The 21,730-nt window shown below is 44.5% G+C and overlaps 1 protein-coding gene across 11 annotated transcripts in view; it reads left to right on the forward strand.

Moving 5' to 3' along the window:
* Nucleotides 1–21,730, forward strand: part of ADGRL3 (adhesion G protein-coupled receptor L3) — a 555,597-nt gene that overhangs the window by 130,795 nt on the left and 403,072 nt on the right. For all 11 annotated transcript variants that reach the window (XM_081844774.1, XM_081844780.1, XM_081844782.1 and 8 more), the window contains exon 2: nt 11,144–11,209. The gene's annotated coding sequence lies outside the window, so the exon portion shown is untranslated. The remainder of the gene's footprint in view (nt 1–11,143; nt 11,210–21,730) is intronic.

A 21,730-nucleotide genomic window follows, 5' to 3' on the forward strand; every position in this document is an offset into this window, starting at 1 on the left:
GCAATCCCTCTTGGTGTTTTGGCATCAGTGATAGCTGCGCAGCCTGCATTCGCTCCATAACACACACACACATTTCCCCTTACTTTTTCCCTCCAAAAAAGTGTGTCATATAGAGCGAAAAATACAGTAGTTTATCTGATTCTACTAACTCCCAGAACTGTGCAACCTTGAGAATGCTGGCAATCAGTTTGATTCTGGAATAAGTGGCACTACAAGTGGAGGGTCCATATCCCCCCCCCCAAAAAAAAAAATATCTTGCTGAGCTTTGGAGACATTAAGATCTGAAATGAGCCTGGAGCCTCCTCCTATTTTAGAGGCTTGGGAGAAGTATGGTGTTTCATTACCCACTGCGAGATCAGCTGTGGCAGCTGCTGCAACAGCCAATACTGCTGCTGGTGGCAAGGCTGATGATTCTGCTGTCATGTTTGTGGCTGCAGCATCTGCTGGAGGGTCCGGGTGGTTTGTTCTACTGAAATGATGGACGTTGCAAGTATCATCGACTCTGAAGCACAGCCAAATTGCTGCAGTTTCTACCCCTCGTTCCCTCCTTGCTGGCTGCCTCTCTTTCTGAGATGGGGCTGAGATCAGGAAGCAGTGTTGGTTCAGCTGCCCTCTGCAAGCCCAGGCATTGGCACTTTTTCCCCATGCAGAATATACCCTGTGCATCTCAGTGATATACAGTGAAGGATCATTCACCCTTGGTGAGCTGGTGATGGGATGTAAAGCTCTGGACGGGATCCTCTGTACTTCTTTGTCCTCTGCGCAGAGTGAGGTGATCAATCATATTTGCTTCAAAGATCGAGCACTTCCGTTCTTTAGGCTCAGATTTAGCTTGTAGGGCATTGCTTCTTCCTTAGAAAGCCCATGTCTGGCCATGAAAAAGAACTGGGATTCAGCATGGCTACTTATGCATCGCTGAAAGGAAGGAAAAAGAGGGCTCAGATTTGTACAAGGTTTGCATGTGCTAATTTATATGTATTGATACACAATTGGAAACAATAGCTATCATAGAGCAGAAATAATACATCTCATCAAGGTGGAGAAAACGTTGACAAGGTAGCCTTTAGTCCTGCTCAGCCTGCTGATGAGGTCCTAATTATTGATGGGCAACTCTCTAAATTCTCTCTGTAAACAGGCTTTGGACCAGACCGCCCTTCAAATAGAGAACAACTACTTAAAAATGAGGGACGCGGGTGGTGCTGTGGGTTAAACCACAGAGCCTAGGGCTTGCCGATCAGAAGGTCGGCGGTTTGAATCCCCGCGATGGGGTGAGCTCCCGTTGCTCGGTCCCTGCTCCTGCCAACCTAGCAGTTCGAAAGCACATCAAAGTGCAAGTAGATAAATAGGTACCGCTCCGGCGGGAAGGTAAACGACGTTTCCGTACGCTGCTCTGGTTTGCCAGAAGCGGCTTAGTCAGGCTGGCCCAGAAGCTGTACGCCGGCTCCCTTGGCCAATAAAGCGAGATGAGCGCTGCAACCCCAGAGTCGGCCACGACTGGACCTAATGGTCAGGGGTCCCTTTACCTTTACCTTACTTAAAAATGAGGGTTGCCCTCTGACAGCCCATTGAATAGAAGACTGTCCTCTGGTTTGTTGTGGGTTTTTTATTTATTTTGTTTTTGTATTCTGCACCATGAACAGCCAGAATAGTGGAGCCAAGGTTTTGGAGCTGCCTTCCTGACAGCTGCTTTTGGATGAGGATTGGGCAGGGTGCTGGCAAGGCCAGAGTTGCATGAGCACACTGTCAGGAGCACTGGATTGGCTCTGCCAGTGCACCCAGATAGCCCTAAACCCTGCCTTGCCCTTGGACCACTCTGGTAAGCAGCAGCAGCAGCAATACTAGTGCCAGTAGGGTGACCCAAACCCATGACTCACCTTGCCGGCTACTCTTGTTGTCCTTGCAGGTTCAGGGTCTATATGTTCCAGATGCTGCCTATTTATTATTGTGCTCCCTGTGTCATTCCTTGCTCAGGTGGTGCAATTTCATAGTTCTTTGGAGGAAAACATTTTATCCAGGTTGCAGCTGGGGAGGGAAGTTTTGGCTATGCAATGGTCCCAGTGAGAATCAAGGCCCCTTCACCTGTTATTCATTACAGGAAAAGCAAGAAAATGCAACCTCAAATTTCTTTCTTTAAACCACCATGCCGTTAAACGTCAGAGGAAGGAGATATAAGGGTTGTAAGCCTTTGGAGCTTCCTGTTTGCGCAGAAGATTTAAATATCTTAAATACAGAAAAGGCTCCGCTGAGCAAAAATAGCAAGTTGTTGACACGTTATGAAAACAGAAATGGAATGGAGCTTGGCATGCTGGCAGAAGGCATTGAGATTTAATACTACATTTGTATCATTTATCCCAGTGGGGAAACAACACAGGATGTTGCCTTATAAATTTTTACTACTCCGTAATAAAATGGAACAGTAATAAATGGTGTCTAAGCAAATAAGGTAGCTGCATCTGGACCACATCCCAATCATCTTCATTACTTGGGTTGCTTCTGTTTAAGTTACTTATTATTTGAATGGCTAGAAGCGGCGTCAGAATTCCTAGCCTCACAGAGAAACATGTAGGCAAAGGTTTATTCCACATGGTCTGCCTTCACTGATGTGCTAATATACAAAACTAGAAAAGAACCATCAGAGGAGGAATCGTGATCCTCTCAACAACAGCAGCACAGAAAGGGATATTTTCTGAGCTGCAGAAGATACGCAAGTGGTAACTGGGAGACAATAGGATCATGGAGTTAGAAAGGATCTCGTTGAAGGTCATGGAGTCTTAACTCCCTGCCAATGTCAAACTCCTCCATAGGATCCCAGGAGGAATTCAGTGTAGTGCAAGCATTTCTGTTTGCCTGATGGAATGATCTGCCCTCTCCTCCCCATATGTCCTACTCTGGGGGTTCCCCTAGCCCACCCACACCAATCCAATTGGGCGGGGGCACGGAAACGGGAGAGTGCAGGGAAGCCCTTTGGAGCTAGCAAAAGTCCTTGTGTATTGTATTGTATAAAAAGGTAAAGGGACCCCTGACCATTAGGTCCAGTCGTGGCCGACTCTGGGGTTGCGGCGCTCATCTCGCTTTACTGGCCAAGGGAGCCAGCATACAGCTTCCGGGTCATGTGGCCAGCATGACTAAGCCACTTCTGGCAAATCAGAGCAGTGCATGGAAATGCCGTTTACCTTCCCGCCGAAGCGGTACCTATTTATCTACTTGCACTTTGACGTGCTTTCGAACTGCTATGTTGGCAGGAGCAGGGACTGAGCAACGGGAGCTCACCCTGTTGCGGGGATTCGAGCTGCCGACATTCTGATCGGCAAGCCCTAGGCTCTGGTTTAACCCACAGTGCCACCCACGTCCCTATTTATTTGTATAGCACCCTATAACTGTAGATCTCAGGGCAGTACACAACATAAAATCACATAGGTTTCCCACATCAGGACCACTTGATTGAATATGGCCCCCCGACTGGTATACAAACTCTTCATACCTTCAGGTATGAAGTTCTTTCTCATGATTAATCCAAACTCTTCCCCGCCCCCCATATAATTTGAAGCTGTTAGTTCAGGACCTACTACCTGGAACAATAGAAAACAGATTTGCTCCACCATCTATGTAACAGCACTTTAGATATTTGAAGATGAGCAACATATTGTCCCATGGGCATCTCTTCTCTATGTTACACGTACTCAGCTCCTTCAACCTTTCCTCATAGGACTTAGGTCTCCAGGCTCCTCCCCATCTTTGCCACCCTCCTCTGGACATACTCCAGTTTGTTTATATGCTTTTTAAACTGGAGTGCCCAGAATTAGACACAGTACTCCAGTTGAGGTCTGTAAGAGAGGAGGGAGTTAAGTCAGGGGCGAAACTAGGCTTTATTTCACCCGGGTGAAAGACCCAGTTTGGCAAAAAACAACAACACAGCAACAACCAAAACCATGTATACACACAAACACAGGTTGGAAGCCTTAATGTGGCCCCTCTGGAGGCTTCTCCTGGGCAAAAAGCCTGGCTAGCCCCCCTCTAGGTGTGACTCTGGTTTAGTTCACCAATTCCCACCTCTTAGGCCAAACTACCAGCTCCTTTCCACTATGCTACCTCCTCTACCTCTAAAATACCCTTGGACTGCTGAGGTTATCTTGTCTGCTCCCAGTAAGAACTTGCTTCTGATCCCACCTACTGAGAGAAGAAGAAGAAGAAGAAGAAGAAGAAGAAGAAGAAGAAGAAGAAGAAGAAGAGGAGGAGGAGGAGGAGGAGGAGTAGTAGTTTGGATTTGATATCCCGCTTTATCACTACCCGAAGGAGTCTCAAAGCGGCTAACAATCTCCTTTTTCCTTCCTCCCCCACAACAAACACTCTGTGAGGTGAGTGGAGCTGAGAGACGTCAGAGAAGCGTGACTCGCCCAACTTCACCCAGCAGCTGCATGTGGAGGAGCGGGGAAGCGAACCCGGTTCACCAGATTACAAGTCTATCACTCTTAACCACTACACCACACTGGTGTAGTGTGGGATGTAGTGTAGAGTGTGGTGTGTGTAGTGTGTGGTGTAGTGTAGAGAGGGCTGTTATAAGTAGACTAGCCTACTACACCCACCCCAACTCATCCATTAGTCCTTTTACCACCAGGCTTGCTTCATCTTCAAGATGGAAAGATCAATTTAAAGCAAACAAACAAACAAACAAACAAACAAACAAAAAACCATTTTATTTAGCTGATACTAGAACATAAGAAGAACTAGCTGAATTAGAGCAGAGGTCCATCCAGTCCAGCATACTGTTCTCATAGTGGCCAGCCAGATTTCTCCACCCCCATTGTTCAGCCTGAGGTCCAGCTCTGAGGGCCTTCTGGCAGTTCCCAGCTTTAGATGTTTGATGTTTTATCATGTTTTTAATATTTTATTGGGAGCCACCCAGAGTGGCTGGAGAAACCCAGCCAGATGGGTGAGGTATACATTTATTATTATTATTATTATTATTATTGGCCCCAAGACAGGACCTGATCTCTCCTCTTCTTCTGTTCCAACAACTGGAATTCAGAAACGTATTTCCTCTGGTAGTGGAGATAAAACATAACCACCATTGCTAGTGGTGTTGGTAGCCTTGTCCTCCATTAATTTATCTAATCTTCTTTTAAAACCCTCCCAAGTTGGTGGCCATCCCTACTTCCCTTGGGAGCAAGTTCCATAATTTAACTTGTGCTCTGTGAAGAAGTACTTTTCTTTTATCTGAATCTTCTGAGAGCCAGTGTGGTGTAGTGGTTAAGAGCGGTGGACTTGTAATCTGGGGAACCGGGTTCGCGTCTCTGAAGTCACACTTCTCTGAAGTCTCTCAGCCCCACTCACCTCATAGAGTGTTTGTTGTGGGGGAGGAAGGGAAAGGAGAATGTTAGCTGCTTTGAGACTCCTACGGGTAGTGATAAAGCAGGATATCAAATCCAAACTCTTCTTCTTCCCTTCTTCTGGCGTTCCATTTCATCAGGTGTCCCCAAATTCTACTGTTATGAGAGAGGGAGAGAAGGTTTTATCCATCCCGCTTGTTCCACACCATGCAGAATTTTAATTTTATACACCTCTGTCACGTCTCCTGTTACTCGCCTTTAATCTAAACTAAAAGGCTGCAAATGTCTTAACCTTTCCACACCAGGGAGTTGCTCCACCCCCTTGATCATTCTCACTGCCCTTTTCGGCTCCATGGTGTCCCATTTTGACGTGAGGCTCATAGATTCATATAATGGCATTCTGATATTAGCCGCTTTGTTCCTTCTCAGTTCCTTCCCTAACGATTCTGAGCGTGGAATTCGCCTTTTTCACAGCTGCTGCACACTGGCTTGACATCTTCCTTGAGCTATCTGCTATGACCCCAAGGTTTCCTTCCCGGTTAGCCACTGCCAGTTCAGGCCCTGTGAGTCTATATATTTATAACCCGAGAAACGTATAACTCAGTGATAAATAGAAAATGCACACATCTGAAGATAACCGCAAGAATAAATTCTACCTCCTCTCCCGAGGTTAGAAATGTCTGTGTTGCGACAAAGAAGAAAGGTTAAGACGTGAAGCTTCGAAGACTATCAGACTGGATTAAACTTACCTCCTTTATCTTTCCAACATGCCCAGAATTATGTTGTCTCTTAAATTCTATGTCTGACAGTGCAGTGCCTCTCCATACCCCAACCCTGGCCAGATCCAACCTCATGCTTGCTTTTAGAAGTCAACTGATACCACAAGCATCATTGTTGTTATCTAGTAGGAAGGAGGAAATGATGCATACCTGATTTCCTCTCCCCTCCTTTCTCTCTTACACACACACACACACACACACACACAAACACAAACACACTCTGCCCTCCCCACCTTCATGTGCTTACATAGCAGATTTCTCCAGCCATCTCTCTGACAAATTAGATCTTTGGAATGGGCAGCAAGCAAGCGCTGCCTCTCGTGTAAACGTGGTGTTAACAAACACACCACGCTGGGCGGCACCCTCACCCCAAATCCAGGGACAAGCAAGTCTCTGCCACCAGCACGTGGCAGGCAACAGACAAAGCAACAACCCCCCCCCCCTTCAGGCAATGAAATTGCAAGGCTGGCCCATGTCCCTTCCTCCTGGATTGACAGGAAGGAAAGCCCTGTTACTGGAAAAAACAAGGAAGTTGCCCACCGCAGCACATGGCTGGATGGCAGTGAAGTCCGGCGGCCGTCCTTCTTACTCTCACACCTTTAAAAAATAAAATAAAATTATTATCCCATATTGGGGGCAAAGGAAGTACCACAAAGCTAGCAGGTGGCAATATAACTTTGTGGTGGGATATCCCCAATCTTTTCTTTATTTTATTTTATTTTATTTTATTTTATTTATTTTATTTTATTTTATTTTATTTTATTTTATTTTATTTTATTTTATTTTATTTTATGTATGTATTTTTTAAAAAACTTTTTTTATTCAAAATTAAAACAAAACATATTATCCAGAAACATATCATCCTTATTCCTCCCCCCAATTTTTCCTCCCTCCCCCCTCCCACACAAAACTCACCCCCCCACTTCCCTCAGTTCCAGTCTTTGATTTCTCTGAAAATGCTGTTTTCTGCATGTTACACAGTTGTAGAGATCCTCAAACTATTTAGCTGATTATTATCAATAAAAAGTTTGTGAATGTTTATTCAAAGCCAGCCAAGATGCACTTTGTTGCATCTTCAAATGCTTTGTAAAGGGTTCCTATTCATCTTTAAAGTCACAGTTATCCTTGTTCTGTAGCTTGTATGTCAGTTTTGCCAGTTCTGCATAGTCCATCAATTTTTATTGCCATGATTCTTTTTTTTAAAAAAACCCCACATCTCTATATGGGCTGAAGGAAGCTCCTGCGGCCAGCTCCATCTGGGTGATGGGCAGCATGGCACTGAGCCACTCCTTCCTTCCTTCCTTCCTTCCTTCCTTCCTTCCTTCCTTCCTTCCTTCCCCACCCTCACTCACCAGATTGGGAAGTTCCAGGGAGAGGTAGATTCTCTCCCCCCCCCCTTGATATCACATTGCTCCAGGAAAAAGTGGGCAGTGGGGTGCACCGTCAGGAAAAAAAACACATCATCATGCCAGCTGCCAAATGAACCTCAATTTGCTACAATCCCAATCCCACGCAGCACAAAGGCACAAAAAGGGTTTTAGGGAATATTTTGGACCTCATAGCCAGTGTGGTGTAGTGGTTAAGAGCGGTGGACTCGTAATCTGGTGAACCGGGTTCGCTTCCCCGCTCCTCCACATGCAGCTGCTGGGTGACCTTGGGCCAGTCACACTTCTCTGAAGTCTCTCAGCCCCACTCACCTCACAGAGTGTTTGTTGTGGGGGAGGAAGGGAAAGGAGAATGTGAGCCGCTTTGAGACTCCTGAAGGGGTGTGATAAAGAGGGATATCAAATCCAATCTCCCCATCCTTCCGCTCCCCCCTTTTAAAATGAATTTTGCATTTACAGTGGTACCTTGCAAGACGAATGTCTCGTAAGACAAAAAACTCGCAAGACGAAAGAGTTTTTCATTTTTTGAGTTGCTTCGCAAGACGAATTTCCCTATGGGCTTGCTTCGCAAGACGAAAACATCTTGCAAGTTTGTTTCCTTTGTCTTGCAAGTTTGTTTCCTTTTTCTTAAAACTGTGCATTCAGGGGGTACAGTTGCCACTTGACTTCGAGGAGCAACTCATAGCACGCGGTGTGGTAGCCTTTTTTGAGGTTTTTGAAGACTTTGGTGATTTTTGAAGCTTTTCCAAAGTCCGTGCTTCGCAAGACGAAAAAATCGCAAGACGAAAAAAACTCGCAGAACGAATTAATTTCGTCTTGCAAGGTACCACTGTAGTTTTTCTTTTAGTTTCTCTCTCTGCTAGCCTCACAACACTGCTCTAAAAATTATAGGAAACAATTTTTGCAATTATGAACATGGGCAAGAATATTGTGTCCTTCAGAGGGCAGGCACAGTCAAAGGCATTTTTATTAAGGATGAGCTTACCATGAAGACAAGGCTATCCATGCCCCCTTTTAAGACCAACCCCCCCCCTTGCAACTAAAAGCAGCAACTTGGCTATCCTCAGTTTCCCAGTGATGTTTTCTTTCAATTTGGGACAGAATGCCCCATGGGATCTATGCTTCATCATAAGGTAATGTCACCCCCAGGGACTCTCTTGGGGTGTGAAAAGATTGCTGCCCCCATTGGCCAATTTGGCTTTCAGCACCTGTGCTCCTTGGCAATGGAAGTGAATTATCCCTGCTCGAATTTTGAGATACTCCTGGATTTCCAGGATAGTGCAAAACAAAAGAAACAGAGCCATGAGAAGCTCCGTGGACAATTACAAGGAATGCCATTCAACAGGAATCATTGCCCAAGTTGTCTTACACAAGTAGATTTGTGCTTACTGCAAGGCTGTGGCATATACAGCAGAGTTCTTTTAAAAAAGAAATCTCCCAGCGCAAATGTCTTTGTTTTGCAAAATTGCAGTTCGGATTCTTTTCAATAAAATGCAATTTGCTCTGTGGACCCGAGGAGAAATTTGCTCTAAAAAAAATTTCCTTAACAAATTTATTTTAAATTACAGCAAAATATATTTTACATTGCCTCTGACAGAAGTAAATTTGTTTTGAGATGAACCCAAAAGGCTTGCTGTCAGAACAAGCTTTTAAGCTCTTTGTACATCCACAAAGCAAATCTGAAAGCAGTTAAGCCTTTGAGGAAGGAAGAGATGGAAGTAGAGCACGAATCGCTGAGGGCAAAGTGGCCTTGGAAGAGTTCCAAGTAATTCTAGGGTTAGGGAAATGAGCTGTTGTTTTCTTGTAACACAGAAGTGTTGAAAGGAGGACAGGGAATCCATCTATCCCTGATTCATTATCAGCTAACACCATGCAAAGCCTAGATTGGGAGCCTAGCTGCTTTCTTCAGATGCACATACCCAATCAACCGGTCTCTCTCCCTCTGCCTCCTTCCCCGCCACCCCGCAAGTAGTTGCACGGAGCTCTGCAAAAATCCTCTGCCTCTGTGCTGCTAAATGTCAAGCCTTTTTATTGTGCTGCCGCAATATACCATTTTAGACAGTTATGTGGCATCATGTACGCTACTGTGATACATGACCATAATGGTAGACGCTAATGTTTTTATAATGGTCAGTTGATATAATCCATATCCTGAGATGCAGGCAGTTGTTTGTAACTCTTGCTGGAGGTTAAGTTGCTGGTGCTTTTAATATTTTATGATCTGAAAATTTTCACAAAGGCTAAAAGCTTTCGTTATGCACCTCCGTGCAGTTCTTCCTCCTGCCTTTCTGAAATGCGCTCTGGATATGGAACAGAATCTTGTAAAATTCTGAATGAAAATGGGGAGCTAGTGAGTCCAGATTTAGTCTACTTGGACTAAAAAATTGAAAATACCACAAATATGGCGCTCTGGCCTGGTTCATATATGTGTGCAAGCCTTTTAGCAGAGGCGGGTTAAGGGGGGCGCACTGGGGGTGGAGCCCTGGGGGAGCTGGAGAGGGTCCCACAACTAGGTTGGTTGAGGTTGAAAGATTCTTTATTTGCATCAGCCACTAGCCATAGCAATAAAATAAAATAGAATGTACTGAAGACAGAGGTAAAAACAACTATAGAAAATACATTTTTCTTTTGGGGGGGGTTACATCAGTAATCAAATAATAGATATTACTGCACCTGCTAAAAACCTTGCGGTTTTTGCTGTCACCTGATCATCTTGATCTGCTCAAAGAAAGGACACAGTAGCAATGGTTGAGCGACCTGGAATGGACAATAATAGAGGGATAATCACCTCACTCCTCAAATCTTCATAAAGAGTTCAGACCAGAAGCACATGAGCCACTGACTCAATGCTGCCATCTCCACAGGGACATAACCGTTTTCCCAGTGGAATTTTTTGAAATTGACCCTCAAGTACAGCCGAAGGCAGTATATTCAATCTTGCCAGAGTGAAAGCACATCTGTATTTTGGAATGGTTAAATTTTGCAAATAGGGCGCCAAAGCGTCAAAATGACTAGGTGGAAAATAATCATACCATGGGCAAAATTTCCTTATTGTGGCCAAGTTATTCTGTCGCTCGATATCATATAGGTGCTGTCTAATTAAATTATTTGCTTTACTGAAGCTCAGTGTTAGTAACTGTTGTGGTGATAAAGTAAAGCTTTGGGTTGACAATTTTAGTCCAAGCGCTCTCATGACAATCTTGTGATACTAAGGTCAGTAGACCAGTGCCACAACTGTGATGAAGAATAGAAGGTGAGAGGTTTGTGTGTGAGCCAGATTTTGGCATTGTGCAGGACACTGCTAGAATTTAAGATCCCAAGGCCCGCCACTGCTCTTGGGCTGTACTGGGCTGCTTTGACCCATCAATGAACACTTCCACCCTCGCAAAGGGACTATTGACAACAGAGAGCAGCACCCAAGAATGCATTTTCCATCCCGCTCGAACCCAGTAGGAAAGCTAATGCTCACGAAACTCCCATTGTCATGCCTCAATTGTTCATATTAAACCTTTGCATATAGTATGATTGCACATGATACAGTTGGCCCAGCTGTTTTGCAGACAAGCATGAAAAGACTGCTCTATACTTTATGATAATTTCTTAGAGACTAGTGCGTGTAAGCATAATTATTTCTTCTCTCTTTCCTCCTCAGAAATGCTGAATTCGGTAATCTGCAGAAAAGATATATGGATTTTTAGCAGCTGAAGAACAAATTCAGGTAATTACAGCATTTATTCTATCTGGATTTAACTGCTGCGAAATAGTTTTGGAAAGCCATGAACTTAATCGTATCACGCTACCTATACTGATTTTATAGTTTTCATCTTGTAGATCCAACCATAATTCTTTTCAATGCTTTTTGCTTACATATTGGGAGATACCTGGAAAAGTCTGCATTTTTGTACTATAAACAAACAGCACTTTGGCAAAGTTACAATAGGGACTTAGGGGGCGATGACTCAAAGGCTTCCCAGTAAAGGTGAGTTTTGGGGATGGTCTTCAAGGGCATAAGAGACGTGGTTGCACAGAGGCACTTCTGGAGGCAGTTCCAGGCATCATGGTCAGCCAAAGGGAAATAGGTGGCACATTTTCAGAGAGCAGGAGACCTTTGGGTGACTGCAAGTGATTTTGTTGTTGTTGTTTAGTTGTTTAGTTGTGTCCGCCTCTCCGTGACCCCCTGGACCAGAGCATGCCAGGCACTCCTGTCTTCCACTGCCTCCCGCAGTTGGGTCAAACTCATGTTGGTAGCTTTGAGAACACTGTCCCACCATCTCGTCCTCTGTTGCCCCCTTCTTCTTGTGCCCTCCATCTTTCCCAACATCAGGCTCTTTCCCAGGGAGTCTTCTCTTCTCATGAGGTGGCCAAAGTATTGGAGCCTCAGCTTCACGATCTGTCCTTCCAGTGAGCACTCAGGGCTGATTTCCTTCAGAATGGAGAGGTTTGATCTTCTCGCAATCCAAGAAAACTCCATGGACAAATACAACTGCAAGTGATAGAGTTGGCCATAGAATCATAGAACTGCAGAGTTGGAAGTCACCTAGTCGAACCCCCTGCAAGGCAGGAATCTTCCATCCAACGTGGGGCTTGAACCCACCACCCTGAGATCTAGGGGTCTCATGCTTGTACTGGTTGAGCCATCTGGATGATTCAGGAAATGAGAGCAGAGAGGTAAGTGCTGTGGCTGGTTTCTGGATGCAGAGGTGACTATTCCAGGAGAGGCAGGGGAAGACAATGAGTAGGAAGAAGATGAGGAGAGAGGGAGGTGCCAAAGTCCTGGAAAAGGAATCTCAGGCAGAATCGGGAGGACAAGCAGTCAGGGCACAGACAGGGTTAGCTTTCTTCTAAGCAGCCTCATCACACTGCTGGTTTGTATTCAGCTTAGTACCAACGAAGACACCTCAGTTTTACCCGTGGACTGCCATCTGTCCAGATTTTAATTTGCTCTGAACTAATTTTAAGATGTATTTTAATTGACTGTCTGTTTTTATGTTCTTCTGTTCTTTGTATACTGTGTTAGTTTTATGATGTTAGCCGCCCTGAGCCTGGGAGGGCGGGATAGGCGGGATAGAAATAAAATTTTCTTATTATTAGTATTATTATTTACACACTCACTGCTGCCAAACCACATCTTAGGATGTGGGCAACTCAGCAGGATTTCAGAATCAGATTTTAAGGTTGATATGGATGCAGGTGGTTCTTCAGGGAACCTTGCACCAATCTGTGCTGGGTCTCAAAGGTAATCACCAGGACTTTGAGTTGGGCCCAGACATGCACTTGTCACCAGATGCAGGTGTGAGTGTGTGTGTGTGTGTCTGTGTGTGTGTGTGTCACTTTTTGTACCACTTTAGAGTGTGTTATATTTGCCTAGCCTGGATGTCACTAAAGTGGTACCTTGGGTTACAGATGCTTCGGGGTACAGACTCCGCTAACCCAGAAATAGTACCTCGGTTTAAGAACTTTGCTTCAGGATGAGAACAGAAATCATGCAGTGGCGGCGGGAGGCCCCATTAGCTAAAGTGGTACCTCAGGTTAAAAACAGTTTCAGGATAAGAAAGGACCTCCAGAACAAATTAAGTTCTTAACCCAAGGCACCACTGTAGTGCATCTCCAGACAAGGTCACAGATTGTGTAGCAACCTAAGGTGGGGGGTGGGGGTGTCTGCTCCCCCAGGTATCACGGAATAACCCCACCACTTCCATCATACATGTCATCTCTTTCATCTGTACCACACCGACTTGCATTTATTCGTGCAAGGTTCAATGTTTTTCCATCGAACCTGCTGAGCCACAGATTTTCCAAGGGTTTGGTGTCTCCGCTATGCGAGTGTGACGGGAAAACAGTTGAATCTCTTCCACATATAATGTTCAACTGTCCCTTACATAGCATAGCCAGGACTAAATTCCTGGGTCCTGCTTTACTGCGCTTGGTTGGCAGGCCTGTTGAGTCACATGCCGCACTGCTCTTGCAGGATACAGATCCTTCTGTAACTCTGCAGGTGGCGAGATTCCTGAATGCGGTTATCTCACACACAAAAACCACCAAAAAACAACAACAACAACAACAAAAACTAATCAGACAGTTATGATGAGAGTGCATGACGGATCTCGTCTCCAGTTCTCCTTTTTCTCTGAACCGTCCCTTGGATCTTTCCGGGCCCCAAGCTGTTATTTGTCACTGCTCAATGACCCACCCTTGCATCGTGGTGTTCCCCTTCTGTTGTTAGATGTATTGGTTTTTATGCTTCTGTGCTTTTATGTTTGTACATATTTTATGGGCTAATAGCCGTAAATAATTTAAAAAAAAAACCAAAAAAAACCTAAGGTGGTATAAAGCACCTCTGGACACCTGGTCCTCCCCAGTTCTCTCATCCACTTACAGCATTTCTCTCCAAACTGGATTAAGCTTGTTGACTTTCAATCAACACAATTCCAGTTCCAGGCACCTGTTCAGAATTTTAGCAGCCTCTGTGGGACAGGAAATGAGCATCTTCTGCATACTGATGACATTTCAGGGCAAACCTCTGGATGATGTCACTCAGCAGTTTCAGGTAGATGTTAAACAGAACAGGACCCTAGGGCATCCCAGAGGCAAAAGGGATGAAAGGAAAAGTCCCCCAGCACCATCTTGCCAGATGCTTCTTAGAAGAACAAAGTTATACTATGTTCATGGCATTCCCATGATCAACCTGACTAGTAGATCTATCAAAAAAGCAGATAAGGTTGGCCTCACATTCCTCAGAGTCCAGCCATGGTCCACCTAGCTCACTATTGTCTACAATAGTTTTTCAATTTCATTGTTCTGCATGGGACAATGACAATAAAGATATTGCATCGTATCGTATCACAGATTGGTAGTTTTCCCCAGCCTGACCCAGAGGAGCCAGGGGTTGAACCTTATCCCTGTGGTTATGCAACATGCTCCTGGGCTTAACTTCTGGACAGAAGTGCATGCTTCTCACTCCTTGACCCAAATAAACACACACATACACAGCTGCAGCACTTGTGTTTTCCCTTAAAATACTCATTTTACAGAATGTACGAGGAGCTGTGGGGACATGGGTGGCGCTGTGGGTTAAACCACAGAGCCTAGGACTTGCCAATCAGAAGGTCGGCGGTTCGAATCCCTGCGACAAGGTGAGCTCCTGTTGCTCGATCCCTGCTCCTGCCAACCTAGCAGCTCGAAAGCACGTCAAAGTGCAAGTAGATAAATAGGCACTGCTTTGGCAGGAAGGTAAACGGCGTTTCTGTGCGCTGCTCTGGTTCGCCAGAAGCAGCTTAGTCATACTAGCCACATGACCCGGAAGCTGTACGCCGGCTCCCTCAGCCAATAAAGCGAGATGAGCTCCACAACCCCAGAGTCAGCCACGACTGGACCTAATGGTCAGGGGTCCCTTTACCTTTTAAGTGGAGCTGTGCTGGACCATCCATATGCCTCTGGCAAGGCTTCAAGCAAAGCATAAAGGCAACATCCGCCTCCTGTTGTTTGATCCCTGGCAACCCGTATTCAGAAGGGCAGTGCCCCACACCATTTATTTTATTATTATTACATTGATACCCCACCTGTATTATCCAAGGAGCTCAAGGTGGCATGCAGGGTTCTCCCCCTCATCATTCAATTCCCACAACAACCCTGTGAGGTGGGTATAGGCTGAGAGGCCATGGCTGGTCCAAGGTCACCCAGTGAGCTTCAGGAACAAGTGAGGATTCAAACCCTGGTTTCTCAGGTCCTAGTCCAATACTCTAACCACTATGCCATTTTGGCAGCATGCCTAGTATCCCGTGATTGACACCTCTGCCCTCCATGAATCTGTCTAATCCTCTTTTAAAACTCTGTAATGTAGTGGCCACCACAGCTTGTGACTATGAATTCCATTTGCTCAGGTTGACATATTTATGAACTTCCTCTCCATCCTTTGGAATCCAGGAGATGGTTTAAGAGCCGTATAAAACTGAAGCCATGAAAAGCACCATGAAAACCCTGAAGCTCACTGAACAGCAGCTTTGTGGTTCCAGCTAGCTTAGAGTTGTAAGGATAAAGAGAGCAGGAGGAATAAGGATTCATCCTGACCTCCTTAGATGAAGGATGGGTGGTGGTACTTCTGCTAGTACTACTGCATCTCCCCCTCCTCCCCCTCAACAACAACAACAACAACATCCTAATAAAAAGAACAATGGAGGCAGACCATTACCTATGGTCCCAACCTAGGACAGAAGTGGGGTAGATTCTTTGTTGCAAATCCAGCGCCCTTCCATACCTGCTTGCAGGTAACTCAGCATCAGACACAGCACATTCTTACTGAGGCCAAATCTCTCTATATTTCCTCCACCTTCCTGTTCTGTAAATCAAGACATACTGTGAGTGGAGCATGGCAGCATTGTCCCTATGGGGCATCCTATATGAACTTGGAAGGCCATGAAGAGTTGAGCTGGTAGAGTGATCTGGGTCACCTTTGACTACTACATATCTGAAGTGTAGCTTTAAAATGGGAATGAAAGAACCACACACATTTGGAGCTGTACTGGATCCCGCTGACAGGGTGCTTGGTCTGGAAGTTCCAGTTGGTGCAGAATGCCGCAGCTAGAGTGTTAATAGAGACAGATTATAATTGCCAGCACACCCCTCTGGTGCTCAAAAGCTTGTCCTGGCTGCCCATATGCTACGAGACCAGGTTCTAGGTTCTTGCATCAACTTACAAGGCTCTTAGCAACACTGAGATCCGGGGGGGGGGTCTCTGTTGGTGGTCCCCCCGGCTCAGACGGATGTCTCATATTTACAAGAAGCCATGCATTTCATAGCATGGGCCCAAGCCTGTAGCATTCCCTGCCAACGGAGATTAAACATACAAACTCCTTGCTGAACTTCAGGCATATGGAAAATACTTTCTTGTTCTGGTAGGTTTTGGGGGATTTTGTGTTCAGGTTTATGATAGAATTTTATTTTATTTTTCTCTGCATGGTTTATTTTTATGCACACAGCTTAGAACTGCTAATTATGATTTAAGTGGTCTATAAATTCCATGAATAAACAAATGAAATCCTTTGCTCTGCATGGTATTAGATCTCAGTTTGAAGCTCTGGAAGTTGTGGCCAATGCTGTGCTTAGAAGAGCACCAGACACCCATTTTGGGTTTAGAAAATCTCTTTCAAGCATGAGTGAGCATTCCACTTACCTCTCCCTCTCCAGTACCTGAGCTTCTGCTCCTTGAGGGCAGGGTTGGGGAGGAAGATAATCCATCACATTCATGCTTTATATTCTGCCAGTTGTTTATTTCCACCATTGCAGGTATAGAGAGGTTCCAGCCATCCTTTGCGTTTCAATAGCACAAATTACTTTATTTCGTTTAACTCGTTAATTAACCCTCATGTTCCCTCAGAGTATGCCCTGTTGAATTGTGTGTCTTAGTTGCAGCACTTGTCTCAATTGTCCTTCAAGAATATTTTGCAAGTTAAATTCCACTTCCAGTTGGAATAATTCATATTTCATTCATCTTTAGCATTGCGTCTTTCATTTGGCCTGCAGTGAAAATAACACATTCCCAAAGCTATCATCTCAAATAGCTTCATGTTATTATAATCCAATTCCCTTCTCTTGCTCTCATATTTAATAATCTAGAGGTAGGAGCTGTTGATACTTCTAAAGGGTTTAAATCTCACTCTAAGCTATATTAAGCTTGACATGATAGTTAATATTTCTGAAAACTTGCAGGGTTTTTATATTCTCTAAGTGCTGCTGTCACACACGGTCTTCCGCGCCATATAGATTTTGATGCAGACAGTTAAATAATTGAAATAGTTACAGAATTCCTGCATCTTCTAGGAAATCTCACTCATTAACGGAGGGTTTGTTTTAGACTTTTGATAATAGTTTATATTGAAAAATCTAACAATTGAATTGCTTTTCATAATCATTACTTTGAATATAATGATATGCGGTAGCTCTTTTCTTTTTAGAGGAAGCAGTGCGGGTAGATTCTTGACATTTGGCCTCTAGGAAGCTTGATGACAACCATCTGGTAAAAACAGAGATGTCTGTTGTGTGTCTATGAACACTGCAGAACTAATAAGCTGCAGTTGAATAATTCTACAACAGGCAAATATAATCCCATGCAGAAAGGGAGCCTATCAAAGCCTAGGAACATCCTTGGACCACACTAGATTACCACCCTGCTTGTTTGTGGTCTCAAGCATAAAAAGAGGTGGTAAAAATCTGCCTTGTTTAGACACTGAAGGTTGGAGACATGGGATGCAGGGTTCTAAGACACACCAGGGCCATCACTGGGATGAGCATCCTAGGGAGTTTGAAGAGAAGAGTTTGGATTTGATATCCCGCTTTATCACTACCCGAAGGAGTCTCAAAGCGGCTAACATTCTCCTTTCCCTTCCTCCCCCACAACAAACACTCTGTGAGGTGAGTGGGGCTGAGAGACTTCAGAGAAGTGTGACTGGCCCAAGGTCACCCAGCGACTGCATGTGGAGGAGTGGGGAAGCGAACCCGGTTCACCAGATTACGAGTGCATCGCTCTTAACCACTGCACCACACTGTCTCTCCTAAGCACAAAGCCCAGCAATACTGCATGAGATCCGTGAAAACAGTGCTCCCTTGCTGTCTCACAGGGTTTCTGGCATGCGCAGAGAGATCAGCCGTGCTTGGTCTGTTTGAGCATGCCAAGAATGCCTTGCAGAGGCCGCCCCAGATGCTGTGATCGGCTCTGGAATTTTGGCAGGGAAGGGAGCACGGGGGCCTCCTTCCAACCGAGGTGGTTTCTGGATTTCTGGGTTGATTCAATGTGCAGAGATTGTGAATCGTAGCTTCCCTAGCATGGAATAAAGGAGGGTTGTGATGAAAGTGTGGTGCTAAAGAAACACTTTGTTTTCATGCTTGACTGCATAATCGTGAGCATGATAAACTGGACGGCAGTCTATCACAGAGAGGATAAACTGGATAAGGGCAAAATAGAAGAACAGTGGTACCTCTGGTTACAAACTTAATTCGTTCTGGGGGTCCGTTCTTAACCTGAAACTGTTCTTAACCTGAAGCACCACTTTAGTTAATGGGGCCTCCCGCTGCCGCCGCGCCGCCAGTGGGCAATTTCTGTTCTCACCCTGAGGGTAAAGTTCTTAACCCGAGGTACTACTTCCTGGTTAGCGGAGTCTGTAACCCAAAGCGTTTGTAACTCGAGGTACCACTGTATATTTGAAGAATTCCCCTCAAATTGTATTTCAAACTTCTGTTTCTATTTTGCTCCTTTTCAAAACACTGTTTAGAAACGTTCCACATTTTCCATTAAATGTGTGCTGTTCTTGTGCAAATAGGAGGGGCCTCTGGCTGAGTAAAACAAAGTTGAAAAATCATGTTTTCAGGATCATGCCCTATTATATTTTGAGTCCATTGTGGATGGATTTGAATGCGTATAATGCGGAAAGCATGCGGTAGAGAGAACGGTGCCAACCTGTGACATCTGAGAGGAAAGTGAGCTGTTTGGGCTTATTCAGATGTTCTGCAGAACACTTAGCGACTCTGCTGTATGTGACGCCTCCAAGCTTTACAAAATTACTTATTCTTGGCAATGGAAGCAGCTAAACAAATGTAAACAGCAATTTGAGAGCCCAGTCCCCTGGATTAAAATTTCGTAAACACTCCAGCTAATTGCATTCTTGTTCTCAGTGTACTGAAGGCACCATTTAGCCAAAGCATTTGTTTACTGAATTTTGTTTATTTTAATGAACATGAATCTTGTGGCGCTTTGACTGGGGCAGGGTAGGATCAGCACGAAATGCAAATCAGAAAGGCTTGTCTAATGCCATAAGTGTTTACATTACAACTAACTCTATTAGTGGAGGACCTTATAAGTTGCTTGCTTATGGAATCCCCGGTGAGAAGTGATTCTTCCACTGATGTGACTGGGAAAATTTATTTTAAAAGTCAATTATTATTTATAGCTCTTTTGTAAACGCAAAGCTGGAGGGAGGAAGAAACCATGTTTTGCACATGTTGCATATGCGGCTTGTGTATTCCGAGAGCTTCACAAATTGTGTGCTTGATTTCGTTAGTGATTTCAGTTTCAAAAACCAAGATGGCTGGTATTGGCATTAAATGAAAAGTAGAGCCACATTTGGCTATTTTGTTGGACTGGTTCATATCTTGTCCTTCAACATGTTCTCAGGGTGGCTTAGAGCAATTTTAAATTACAATGAAACAAATCAAAACAAACAATATATAAAAACTCCACCATATAAAAGGACTATGTTAAAAACTGTCATCAAAAATATTTGATTTCATACTTTGATTCCAGAAAGAGTCATTGTGAAAAACGTAAATGAAAACTGCTCTTTTGGAAGATTTAAACAAAACCGGAGTTTGCAACATCTCCCATCTGCCCTGATTCATTCATTCATGAAATCATTTCCACCTTGCCTTTTGGCCCCAAAGTAGCCCGGAATTGCAGGTGAAAACATGGAAGAGATGGAACTGCAGGCTTTGATATCAGCTTAGCTGAGAGGACTGCAACTTTTGGTTCCTCCTCTCCTCAAACTAAAAATTAGTGCCTGAGTTTGCTTCCCCCCACATCCCTCCCAGTCCCTTTTCCTTTTATGTTGTGTCTTGTCTTATTACTGATATTTATAAATCACCCTCAGAACCTTTGTTTCTTTGTTTGCTTGTTTGTGCTGAACGGAAAGCTGCGTCAAATAAATAGAAAATGAAAGAGTTTTCTTAAAAAACAACGAAGTCAGCTGAAGCATGACTCCTAGAAAGCTGGGAAAATAACCCAAATCAGCACAAAGACTTGATGAAAAGGAACAAAATGCTAAAAAGTCAACAAAGAGAGAGCCAGTCTGGTGGGTTTGCATGAGTGAAAAGCCCCCTCCCACATTCCAGCTGACTGGAGGTTTGATGATAACAAAATGTGGAGCAGAATTTCAGAAGAACACAGTAGGTGTGATGCTCGTGTCCAGTCAAGTCCAGGCCAATAGCAGCACACAAATAAATTATTTACAAATTTTACATTTTTCATTAAATAAGATGGGGTGCAGTGTTGGTACCTCAAACAGTGGTTTGGCTCTGTTTCAGCTTCCTGAAACTTCTTCAGGGACCTCTGCTCCAAACACAAGCAAAGGAAACGCTGGATGGAGGCCTCAATTTATGGTCTAAGAGTAGATCAGAGTAAATAATAATAATAATAATAATAATAATAATAATAATAATAATAATAATAATAATTTCTTACTTATACCCCACCCATCTGGCTGGGTTTCCCCAGCCGCTCTGGGCAGCTTCCAACAAGAGATTAAAAATACATTAAAACATCAGTCATTAAAAACTTCCCAAAACAGGGCTGCCTTCAGATGTCTTCTAAAAGTCTGGTAGTTGTTCTCTTTGACATTTGGTGGGAGGGCATTCCACAGGGTGGGCGCCACCACTGAGAAGGCCCTCTGCCTAGTTCCCTGTAATTTGGCTTCTCGCAGGGAGGGAACTGCCAGAAGGCCCCCGGAGCTGGATCTCAGTGTCCGGGCTGAACGATGGGGGTGGAGATGCTCCTTCAGGTATACTGGACCGAGGCAGTTTAGGGCTTTAAAGGTCAACACCAGCACTTTGAATTGTGCTCGGAAACGTACTGGGAGCCAATGTAGGTCTTTCAAGACCGGTGTTATGTGGTCTTGGCGGCCGCTCCCAGTCACCAGTCTGGCTGCCGCATTCTGGATTAGTTGTAGTTTCCGGGCCACCTTCCAAGGTAGCCCCACACAGAGTGCAGAGTTCCCCTTGTAGTCTACCCCAAGGCTTTGCCCAGCCAGTCTGCACCTTTTGTCACAGAGGAAATGAGAGGACCCACCAAGGGACATTCAGTGTGGCCAGCAGACAGCTGATTATAGCTGCCTCCTGACCCATTTCAAAGAATCTCCATGATTTAAACTTTTAACTCATGCACTTTGATGTGATGAGTTAACACCATCATAATAATCATCGTTTATTAAACTTGTATCCCACCCTTCATCTGAAGGTTCACAACAGAAAAATACAAGATGAGAATACAAAATACTGTATTTTTTGCTCTATGAGACTCACTTTTTCCTTCCTAAAAAGTAAGAGGAAATGTGTGTGCGTCTTATGGAGCAAATGCAGGCTGCACAGCTATCCCAGAAGCCAGAACAGCAAGAGGGATTGATGCTTTCACTGCGCAGCGATCCCTCTTGCTGTTCTGGCTTCTGAGATTCGGATTTATTTTTTTCTTGTTTTCCTCCTC

This window comes from Podarcis erhardii, assembly GCF_964252035.2.
Source record: "Podarcis erhardii genome assembly, chromosome: 17".
NCBI lineage: Eukaryota > Metazoa > Chordata > Lepidosauria > Squamata > Lacertidae > Podarcis > Podarcis erhardii.